The sequence below is a fragment of the Pleurodeles waltl genome, chromosome 8 (assembly GCF_031143425.1).
Source record: "Pleurodeles waltl isolate 20211129_DDA chromosome 8, aPleWal1.hap1.20221129, whole genome shotgun sequence".
In the NCBI taxonomy this organism is placed as follows: domain Eukaryota; kingdom Metazoa; phylum Chordata; class Amphibia; order Caudata; family Salamandridae; genus Pleurodeles; species Pleurodeles waltl.
Window position 1 is genome coordinate 1,176,553,304 of NC_090447.1, and position 12,554 is coordinate 1,176,565,857.

Genomic DNA, 12,554 nt, shown 5'->3' on the forward strand with positions numbered 1-12,554 from the left:
AGGACTCCTACTCACCAACATCCCATACAAACAGAGAACCAGATCAGGAAGACAAGTGTTCAAAGTGTGGAACGACCTTCCTCTCCACATCAGAGTGTCCTTCAGTCTTCTTGAACTCTGCAAGAAGCTGAAGAGCTGTCTTTTGAATTAACCAACCTAACATTGGTTGGGCCAGACACACACACCTACTCAGCACCATGATACTCTTGCAGGAAATAGTATACTTTACAAATAAACATAACATAACATATGGGAGGACACACTGTCCCCTCCTAGTCAGAGGGCTTCATTTCTGCAACAAAGTTGCTCTCTTCCTCCTCCTCCTCAGGCTGTTCCAGCTCAGGATCTGTGGCCAGGCCCTCCTCCTTTTCCTTCTTTAAATCTGCTTCCTCTTCTTCAAGGTTGTCATCCTTTGGCTCCTCTGGGGTGGACTGCATCCTTTACACCTGTTCATAGGCATCATGGGCAACCTGGAGTTCTACCTCTGTGGCCTTCTTTACCACAATGAATTCCCTCTTTTTGCAGAGCCTTTGTAGGTCAGACTTGCTGAGGGCATCCACCTTGATCAGCTCCAACTGTATTGTAGCATAAAGGAAATGAGATAAACTTACATTTGGAAAAAGAGAAAAATAGCTAAGCTTTACAAGAGGTTGGATTTGGTATCAAATTATATATGGGATTTGTAGTGTGCCACAATCACTGTATGGTACTGTACAAACATAAGTACTGGATCCCATCACTGAGCACCAATGTAGCAAATTGGATGTTTGATTGAGGGGGAGAGACAACCGCAGGACCTGCCAGGGTGAACCACAAAAATCACTAAATTAACTTGTGCTCTACCCTTTGGTAGTTTGGCATAAAAACAGTTGGGCTTAACCTAGATGCAATGTGTAAAGTATTTTGTAGCACACACGGTAAGAAACTGAAAATACAACACAAGGAAATCCAACATGAATTAAAAAATATATAGTATATTTTTAATAAATATTTTGATACCAAAATGACAAAAATCCAATCAGTAGAACCGGAGAGATGAAGTGTCAAAGGTTCAGGTGAGTATAGGATGGAAAAGCACATCTCGATGCTCGTGGTCCTCTGGTCATGCTAGACAGTCACAAGTTCAGGCCGATAGCGATGGAGCGCAGGCTAGATACAGGGACTTGGTTAGTCCTGCTGAAAAGTTACTTTCTCAAAGTCCAGTTTGTGGTGAAGGAGGCCGCGAGGAAAATGTCCAGGATGGTCATCACTGTACAGTAAAGAACAGACATGGCATCTCTGACTGTTGTCACTGTAATGCAAAGATCTGGTCAGGTATTATGGATGATCATCACTATAGCTTTGCTGTTGCGATCACCGTGGGCTGTCGCTGCTGTACTGCAAAGTGCAGATCTCATGTTGCCCGTGATCGCTGGTTGCCACTGTAGCATGAATAGTAGGGTTCACCAGAGCTTTGCTTCAGCTGTCCTCATGAGAGTTAAGATCTTGATGCAAACGGGCCTGTTTGTGGTCGTGAAGTGCACAAAACTTCACGATTTCTCTTTTTTTTACAGGAGGAGCTCCACTGATGGACAAGAACCAGGACCTGGGAAGGCAGCTCCTGGGGATCAGGAACTCACTTCAGCAGAGGTCAGCAGGGCTCAGGCAGGTCCAGGCAAGTCCAGTGAAGCCAGTAAGCTGGTCAGATGCAAGGAGGCCTCTTTAGTTTGTGGTGTCTCTGTAGCTCAGAACAAGAGGTCAGCCACCTGACCCTTCTAGTCACTCAGGTAGTCCTGGGATCAAACAACAAGGCAGGCCTCTAGCAGCATAGACAAGCTTTAAACTGCCATGCAGTCCTCTGAGGTACAAAGTAGGCCTCAAGTAGCAGGGCAGTGTCTGAAGCACAAAGCAGTTCTTCTGGGGGGTACTTCAAAGGTCCAGGAATTAACCGAAGAATGGGTCTGAGGGTCCTATTTTTATACCTGATGCCACCTTTGAAGTGGGGAAAATTTCTGTAGTATTCCCTCCACGGACGGGTCTGGAATTTCCTTCCTCCTTTCCCAGGATCCAACAAGTCTGAGGTAACAAAAGACTAATGTGAAGATATTTGTGAGTGTGCTGAGGCAGCTTCATTGAAAAGTAAGTTGGGCAGGGAACAGCTGCGCCCAACACATCCTGGCAGGATGACCCATCCTGACAACACTTAGTCCCCCTTTGTCTCACTGTCTGGGTGTCAGAATCCACAATGCATGTCTTAACTGGTAAGCCTATACTGTAGCTCCGCTGAGACGATATGGGCCCAACTCTGTATACCCTATGTTCCTTGCTCATGAATACCTTGAACAATGAGGAAGATCGGTTGGGATTAGGGTCCTGTTGATTCATCATCCAAGTCTTCTCCCAGCTCGGTTGTCAAAAGTTAGTAAATAGGAAGATTTGGTTATTGTCATGCATGCTCAAGCTTAAGCTCCTCCTATGACACTTACTAATATGCTAAACCCCTAATTGTCGTACATTCGATCAACTTGCTCTAGTTTGGGTCAAGTTAAATTACAGGAAACATACATGGATTACAAAGAAACTTACAATTATCTTATTTCTTTCTGTGGTGTTGATAAGCACACCAAACTAATTTCTTGATTCAGTCTTTAACTGGCACTTTTAAAAGTCTTTCGTTTTGCATGGATCTCCTGGTTTTATATCCTGGTTCTGCAAGTCCTTCTTTTGCACAGCTATGCCTAATAAGCATGAATTGTTACCTCTTTTTTGTTGTTTCAGTTTTATTCAAATTTGTCCAAACTCACTATCTTTTCTTTTGCAGGTTGCTAAGTCCAAGAGCTAAAGGCAGAAGCTAAGATGTGGTAGAGTCTGCCACAGAGGATGCGCCGGGAAGAGCTTCATTGTTGGATTTTCCAGATGAGTACCTCTGTGGTAGGAGGAGATTCTGCCTTGTGAAGAGCCTTAAGGCAAAGCACTAGAAGGATCTTGGGTGAAGTTTAAATACAACAGTGGTTAACTTGGCCACCGAGATTTGCTATAATCTCATGAGATTTCAGCAAATCCTGCAAAGCACAGTGACAATAACAAGCATCCCACAGGGCACTCTCCAACTATTGGAAGAAGTCCTTCTAGGAGGCCACAAGAGCACTAAACCAAGCCACATGAACACGAAACATAACAAGACCTTGACACAATATCTGCAACCTTTTATCGGAGGCTAGGGGGCTGAGATATTCTTTCCTTTATTCAGCATGTGGGTTCGGGGCCCAACACAGGTGTGTGTCTGTATGTGGGTGTGTGCCAGACCAAGGGCATTGGAGGAAGTGGAAATGGCTAGCAGAGGCGTGTGAGTACACAGGTAAGGACAGTGAAGACACGGGGCATGACACTAGGACAAATACACAAAGGTCTACTGCCAGAGTCATGTGACCCAGGACACTGGCTGCGAATGCTACATGGTTAGAACAAGAAAATGGCAACTTTCTAAAAGTGGCATTTTCAGTATTGTGACTTAAAATCCAATTTGACCATTAAAGAGGATTTTAGACTACAATTTCATAGATACCAAGCATGACATTCCTACCTATCCCAGGAAACCCATTCGTAAACAGGAAGGGGTTTCCACTGGACCCTTTCCCCTTTGTGAATGGAAGTGAAGATATTTTTTCAGAGCAGGGAGGGGTCCCACGGACCACTGCCTACTCTGGAAAAAGAAAAAAAAACTTTACTTTTTTTTGTTTAAAATACATCCTGTTTTCCTTTCAGGAAAATGGGCTGCATAAAACAAAACTGCTTTATTTAAAAAGCAGTCACAGACATGGTGGTCTGCTGTCCCCAGCAGGCTACCATCCCTGTGAGTGCAGCCATTCCCAATGGGGTCGCAAATTGTGAACCTCATAAATGTTGATGGCGTAGGCCTTTGGGACCCCAGTGGGAATCTCTAAATGTGTCTGAGGCACATTTGTACATTTAATTTGGTGAGTCTTTAATTGCGATTTGCAAAAAGTCGCAATTAGAGACTCGCAAAATTAAATGGTCATACATCTGGCCCCTGCTCCTGCGGTGCCTCACTGATCCTGCAGGACCCAAATGGGTGCATAATGACATTCGCTGTGGAGACGTTGTTCACCCTTGTGAGAGAGAGGTGGCTCATTTGATTTGGGAGCCTCTGGGACACCGCCCACCAGCAGCGTTCCATCCAGTGAGGCCACAGGGCTGGTGGCAGGGCTTCGCCCCGCTCCCCCTTCTCAGGTTGGGGGAGACTGGTGAACTGGGCGCTCCTTGCCTGCCCAATTATTGCTTCCCCATGAAGTGGGCAGTCTTCCACAGCAGAACTTGGAGACGGGAAAGGGCTACTCTCCCCCATCCATACAGACTGAGCAGCAAAGCAGAGGGGCCCTGTAACGAGGGTGGGCATCGGGCCCGAGTGGCTCCCTCATGTTCAAGATAGGGTTCTTGCAGGATGACCTCCGAAAACTAGCAGATAGGGTGACAGAGGTAGAAAAGATACTGGCCTCCCTGCATCAGCAAACAACAGAACACAGCACTCCACCCAGGGCCTGAAGAGGAGAGTCCAGGTCCTTGAAGAGTGAGTTGACAATGCAGAGGGCTTCTCCAGAAGAAGCTTGTCTGAATCCTTGGGCTGCCTGAAGGCACTGAGGAGCAGGATCCCATATCTTCCCTAGAGAACTGGTTCTGCACCTTTTTTGACCCCTCCAATCTCACCCGCTTCTATTCCTTGGAGAAAGCTCATTGGATTCCAGCTTTATGGCTACCACCGGGCTTCCCACATCCAATGCTCGGAAAGCTCCTTCACTTCAAGGATAGGTATGCCCTTCTACAGGCTTTCAGGTCAGGGTGAAGGAGCCATTAAAAACTGAGGACAAGACTGTCATGCTGTTTCTAGGCTACACACAGGCCTAGCAATGGCAGAGAGCTACCTTCTTGGGGATAATTGAACGCTTGCAAAAACTGAACGCTCAAAACTTTCTTCTATTTCCAGTCACCTCAAGATACTAGTAGATGGCACTTATATCTCTTTTTCCAAGCCTGGCGAGGTTTGGAACTGGGTAGACAAGTACCCCACTACCACCCATGCAGACCCCTTGTCCACCGCGCTCCACATGCAAAAGGAGCCCTTGAACACAGCGGGTCCCTCCCCCACTGCCTCCCCACCCATGAAGTCCCCATCCGTGGAGGAAATCATTTCAGGCAGACTCAGGGCTCTCCAGGTTGCAGCATCCCTTCAGTGATGGAATGGGGACTACAGACGGGAAAGATGGACCCCACATCGCCACCACAGATGAAGAATCTGACTTCTCACATGGTCCCCCCATGATTCTCAGACTCCTCTGCTGGTGACCCCACAAACTGCACTCACTGGGTTCTTCACCCTGAATGTGCACGGCATGCATACAGCTCAGACAAAATATGCGGTATACTCCAATCTTAAGCGACAGCACACCCAAACATAATCTTTCTACAGGAGACGCATACTACAGCCCCAGAACTGCAATGCCTACAAATGTGCTAGAGGGGGACGATACATACCACTACCTATCAGAATACACCCGGGGCACAATGGTCTGGATCCGACCAGGGATATTTCTTTCAAGTTCTTGACCTAATCATAGATAGAGTACGGCCGTTCATGCTTGTGGAGCGGTGGTTGGATGGCTCTAGGATCCTGCTAGCCAGCATCTATACCCTTAATGTAGAACAGTGATCCTTCCTGGATACACTGTCTGGGGTCCTGACATCAAAAACATACATTCATTAATTCCTGGATTGAGATTACAACTGGATCTCTCTCACCCGCCTCTCCCGCGCCTTCCATGATACACTCAATCAGAACACTTTGCTAGTTGGGTCAGATACTGGGTGCTTGCAGACTCCTAAAGGGCAAAGCACCCTAACAGTCGGGTCTATTAGTTTTATTCTGCACCCCACTCTTTATATGTGTGCCCAGACTGCATCCCCGCCTCCCAAAACCCTTCTGTTTGTGGTACACCAAGTGGATTACCTGGGCAGGATGATTTTGGATCACAATGCTCATGCAATTGACATGCAATGGAACACCCCACTTCCCCCGACACCAACATGGTGACTTCCCACGGACTGCTTGGAATACCCTGTCCTTCGGAGTTCACATGATCCCACATACAACAATATTTCACTGAAAATCATAGCACTGTATCCACCAGGGCATTAGAGTGGGACACGCTCAGGGTCCTGACACGGGGGCTGTGCCTCCAGGAGGTGGCAGGAGTGCATAGGGCACTCGATAAATAGATTGCAGACACAGAGCGTAGGCTTAGGACATAAGAAAGGGAGACAGATAAGGATGACACCGGAAAAGTGGTGTTGACTGAAGCTAAAAAACAACACGTTGCCCTCTTTAGCTCTTACGGTGCTTTAACTTTAGTTCCTATGCTGCCAAAGCCCACCCAGCCCTCTATTAGAAATCTCTTCCCGAGAAAGGGGCACCCTGCACTCTGAGTCTGCAATTTTGGTAGACTTCCATGACTACTACTCCACAGTATATGGGATGCTCCCCCTCCCCTGGCTGATGGTGCTGTGAATGCTTTTTTGACTAGGATTTCTCTTCCCCTCTTAGTGTCAATGGCTTTTGTGCTGCTAAAGTCCCCGTGATTTGGGGAGGGTATGCCCAGACGTGGTCCCCTGTCCATTGTGCCACTAGATTCAAGCAAGCCTAGCTGATGAGGGGTGATACCTCAAAACTGGTCCCAGGATGCTTGTTTCTGGTCTTGGGAGGTCCTGGCCTGGCAGTTCAGGCTTCCATGGGGAGCAGGGTCAACACTGATCTGTATGGCTGTGTCCAAATTGGGGTTGCATGGTGAGCAAAAGAACAATGGATTTTATCCAGATCTGTGACTGGAGGTGAGAGTTTTGAAAAGTTTCAGCACTCTGTCCATCTTCCTTTTGTGTTGCAAAAGTTGCTTTAAGTAGGCCAGGTTATGCCCAGATGTGGGTCCCTTGCTTGCCGTGCCACTGGATTCAAGCTAGCCTGGCTGATGAGAGGTGATACCCCGAAAGCAGTCCCAGGATGCTTGTTTCCAGTCCAGGGAGGACCTGGCCTGGCCGTTCGGGCTCGACTGTTCCCATGGGAGCAGAGTCAAGACTGATTTGCATATGGCTGGGTCTAAACTGGGGTGGCATGGTGAGCAAAAGAACAATGGATTTAACCAGAGATCTGTGACTGGGGACAAGTGTCTGAAAATGTTTAACACAGATGTGTGTTAGAATGGAATTGTACAAAGTGTTTTTGTAAATTCCATCAGTCACTGATGGAAAGCCTTGTCTTATGCAGTCTGTTGTAAAAATACCTATGGTGATTATGTGGGGTCATTGTGTATGAGACAGTGGCCATGTTTTGTGGAACGTAAAGTCACATTTGAAGAGAATGAAGGGGCATTAGTCCCAATGGAAATTGCATGGTACTAAAAGTCAACCACAGTTACCCTATTATTTAAATTCCAAAACATTGTTATATCTCATTGCAATATGTTAGAAGAATTGTTTATCTAAGGAAATATTTAGTATTATGTGAAAGAAAACAGAATTCAAACAAAGTTTATTGAAACCAAATTCTAAAAAACACACAATACATTTATGGTCTAAAGAGAGACCACAAGTGGGCACATATGTCTGTCTGCGATGCAACAATTAAAATAATGTCATCAAAGGTCCATATAACACTCATCAGAAAACAGGAAATCAAATTTAAGGGTTACACTACCTTTAAATCATAAAGAGTAATCACATCATGAACTGTCTATGTGGCAGCCTGTATGTAGGCTAGCCTTCAAGAAAGATTAAAACAAAAAACTATGGATTAATAATTAGGCAGAAAATTGTCTTTTAAGTTTCCTTAAATCTTTTATTGCCAATTGACATAATTCCTCTAAAATGATATATTGAGTGTTGACACTACTGAAAAATTTCCAGGAGATGTTGAATACCATATTATGAAAGAGAGATTGTTGGTGGATACACTATTTCAACATACTAAATCCACCTGAATTGAATAAAATGGAGGATTATTATTTTTATTTGTAAAAGAATCAGTTATTCCAAGATTAGTACATGTAGGAAACTATCACAAAAAGGTAAGCACAGACGCTGCGTCATTACCATAAGGGACCATGGGACACAGAGAGGAATGCTGATGGGTGATGAAGTATTCACACAGGGGCCACAAGATTTTCCTTCAATGACATAAAGCTTGAGGAGATATTAATCTCAGTCATATTTGGCTAAACACAATATTACAGATATTGAATCTTTTATAGAAATTAATTTATGGGTTTTCATTGATAGGATTCCTGAAGAAGGGTAAGAGAGACACTCCCACCACATCTGTAACTTCTTGATTTACACAAGAAGCATTAGATTGATCATGTTTAAAAAAAGATGATTTTATTGGGAAATAAAATTTGACTAATTCAAGAAGACAGAAATCAATACACGGAACTGGAGAATCTTCCATAGATTGCTTTCCCTATCTGGCCCAATTACTTAAGGTTTTATGTAAGTACATATTTAAGTGTGAGATACACAGCTTTCCTGTTACAGCCTGTGACACAAGTAGCCACATGACAATGTCAAAGCATTATTATACTTTGTGCATCAAAACTCATAATTGTGGCTAATGTGTGACACATAAACCTAGTGCTGTGGTCATTATGTGGCTCAACCCCACATCCGTCCCAGACATTTCAAAAATGATCTCTGACTGACATAAAATCACTCACCAAGACCGTACCAACGAGCCAGGAGGAGGAACAGCCATCAGCCATAAAGAGACCATACAGTGCACCACCACCACTGACAACACCAGCACCCCTATGGAACATCTCAGCTCTACATGGACAACAAAACAACCATCAGAGGCACCCTTGCATACCGACCCAAGGCCCATGTTCCAGCTTCTGCAACACCATAGCAGACTTCATTGAGCCCCTATCTTTAGACTACAAGGACTACATCTTCCTCAGCAATCTAAATTTCCATATCGACGACCCCAATGACAACAACACTGCACATCTCCTCGACAGTATGAGCAGCCTCGGATTGACCCAGATCATCCATGACCCTACACACTCTGCAGGACATACGCTGGACCCCATTTTCACCTCCAGCAACCGAGTCAAATACAGCCATGTTACAGAGCTCATATGGACTAATCGCTCCATCGCCCACTTCAGCATCTCCAGCCTCTGCACCTCCACCCCCAAGATGACCAGCGCCCCACCCACTGGAGGTCAACCAAAATCTCAGAGACCAGCTGGGCGAACGCTCTCAACACCTCCAACCTTGCTACCGCCACCACCAACCTCAAACAGGGAGTGAAAAACTTCAACGCCTGGATCACCAATGTGCCAATAGCATTGTCAACATCAAGAGCAACATCCTGAGAAAATCCTCTAAAAAGGCCAGTTGGTACACCCAAGAACTCAGAACAGAGAAATGAGACAGCAAACAGCTGGAGAAGAAATGGCGCACCTGCAAGGACATCCCCGTCAGAGCAGCCTTCAAGACTTCCCTCAACCTGTACCACCGCCTGCTGAGGAAACAAAGAAGATAGCCCTTGTCACACACATCGAAACCAGTGCCAACAACTCCAAGGAACTTTTCAACATTGTCAAGGAATTCTCCAACCCAGCTGCCAGAAAAAACAACATCATACCCTTAACCCCTTAGCTGCTGGGCCTTTTCCCCCCCAGTGCTGAGCCCTTTTTTGGCTATTTGGGGTAGTTCGCGCTTAGGGCTTCATAACTTTTTGTCCACATAAGCTAACCACGCCAAATTTGCGTCCTTTTTTTTCCAACATCCTAGGGATTCTAATGGTACCCAGAGTTTGTGGTTTACCCTGGAGGAGACCAAGAAAATAGCCAAAATACAGTGAAAATTTAGTTTTTTCCAAAAAAATGGGAAAAAAGGGCCGCCGAAGAAGGCTTGTGGTTTTTTCCCTGAAAATGCCATCAACAAAGGGTTTCTGGTGCTGAAATCACTATCTTCCCACCTTTCAGGAACGGGCAGACTTGAATCAGAAAACCACATTTTCCAACACAAATTTGGCATTTTACTGGGACAATCCCCATTTTTACTATTTTTGGTGCTTTCAACCTCCTTCCAGTTAGTGACAGGAATGGGTGTGAAACCAATGCTGGATCCCGGAAAGCTAAACATTTCTGTAAACTAGACAAAATTCTGAATTCAGCAAGGGGTCATTTGTGTAGATCCTACAAGGTTTTCCTACAGAAAATAACAGCTGAAATAAAACAATATTGAAATTGAGCTGAAAACAACAGCCATTTTTCTTTATGTTTTACTCTGTAACTTTTTCCTGCGATGTCAGATTTCTGAAAGCAATATACCGTTTTGTCTGCTGGACCCTTCTGGTTGCGGGGATATAAAGGGCTTATAGGTTCATCAAGAACCCTAGGTACCCAGAGCCAATAAATGAGGTGCACCCTGCAGTTGGTTTTCATTCTATACTGGGTATACAGCAATTCATTTGCTGAAATATGAGGAGTGAAAAAGAGGTATCAAGAAAACCTTTGCATTTCCAAAATGGGATCAAGATAAGGTTTTGAGGAGCAGTGGTTATTTGCACATCTTTGAATTCCGAGGTGCCCATACTAGCATGTGAATTGCAGGGCATTTCTCAAATAGACGTCTTTTTTACACACTCTCTTATATTTGGAAGGAAAAAATGTAGAGAAAGATAAGGGGCAATAACACTTGTTTTGCTATTCTATGTTCCCCCAAGTCTCCCGATAAAAATTATACCTCACTTGTGTGGGTAGGCCTAGCGCCCGCAACAGGAAATGCCCCAAAACACAACGTGGACACATCCCATTTTTTCACAAAATACAGAGCTGTTTTTTTGCAAAGTGCCTACCTGTAGATTATGGCCTCTAGCTCAGCCGGCACATAGGGAAACCTACCAAACCTGTACATTTTTTAAAACTAGAGACCTAGGGGAATCCAAGATGGGGTGACTCGCGGGGCTCTGACCAGGTTCTGTTACCCAGAATCCTTTGCAAACCTCAAAAAGTTGCTAAAAAAACAAGTTTTCCTCACATTTCGGTGACAGAAAGTTCTGGAATCTGAGAGGAGCCTCAAATTTCCTTCAACCCAGTGTCCCCCCAAGTCTCCCGATAAAAATGATACCTCACTTGTGTGGGTAGGCCTAGCGCCCGCGACAAGAAATGCCCCAAAACACAACGTGGACACATCACAGAAAACAGAGCTGTTTTTTGCAAAGTGCCTACCTGTAGATTTTGGCCTCTAGCTCAGCCGGCACCTAGGGAAACCTACCAAACCTGTACATTTTTGAAAACTAGAGACCTAGGGGAATCCAAGATGGGGTGACTCGCGGGGCTCTGACCAGGTTCTGTTACCCAGAATCCTTTGCAAACCTCAAAAAGTGGCTAAAAAAACAAGTTTTCCTCACATTTCGGTGACAGAAAGTTCTGGAATCGGAGAGGAGCCTCAAATTTCCTTCCACCCAGCGTCCCCCCAAGTCTCCCGATAAAAATGATACCTCACTTGTGTGGGTATGCCTAGCGCCCGCGACAGGAAATGCCCCAAAACACAACGTGGACACATCACAGAAAACAGAGCTGTTTTTTGCAAAGTGCCTACCTGTAGATTTTGGCCTCTAGCTCAGCCGGCACCTAGGGAAACCTACCAAACCTGTACATTTTTGAAAACTAGAGACCTAGGGGAATCCAAGATGGGGTGACTCGCGGGGCTCTGACCAGGTTCTGTTACCCAGAATCCTTTGCAAACCTCAAAAAGTGGCTAAAAAAACAAGTTTTCCTTACATTTCGGTGACAGAAAGTTCTGGAATCGGAGAGGAGCCTCAAATTTCCTTCCACCCAGCGTCCCCCCAAGTCTCCCGATAAAAATGATACCTCACTTGTGTGGGTAGGCCTAGCGCCCGCGACAGGAAATGCCCCAAAACACAACGTGGACACATCACAGAAAACAGAGCTGTTTTTTGCAAAGTGCCTACCTGTAGATTTTGGCCTCTAGCTCAGCCGGCACCTAGGGAAACCTACCAAACCTGTACATTGTTGAAAACTAGAGACCTAGGGGAATCCAAGATGGGGTGACTCGCGGGGCTCTGACCAGGTTCTGTTACCCAGAATCCTTTGCAAACCTCAAAAAGTGGCTAAAAAAACAAGTTTTCCTCACATTTCGGTGACAGAAAGTTCTGGAATCTGAGAGGAGCCTCAAATTTCCTTCCACCCAGCGTCCCCCCAAGTCTCCCGATAAAAATGATACCTCACTTGTGTGGGTAGGCCTAGCGCCCGCGACAGGAAATGCCCCAAAACACAACGTGGACACATCACAGAAAACAGAGCTGTTTTTTGCAAAGTGCCTACCTGTAGATTTTGGCCTCTAGCTCAGCCGGCACCTAGGGAAACCTACCAAACCTGTACATTTTTGAAAACTAGAGACCTAGGGGAATCCAAGATGGGGTGACTCGCGGGGCTCTGACCAGGTTCTGTTACCCAGAATCCTTTGCAAACCTCAAAAAG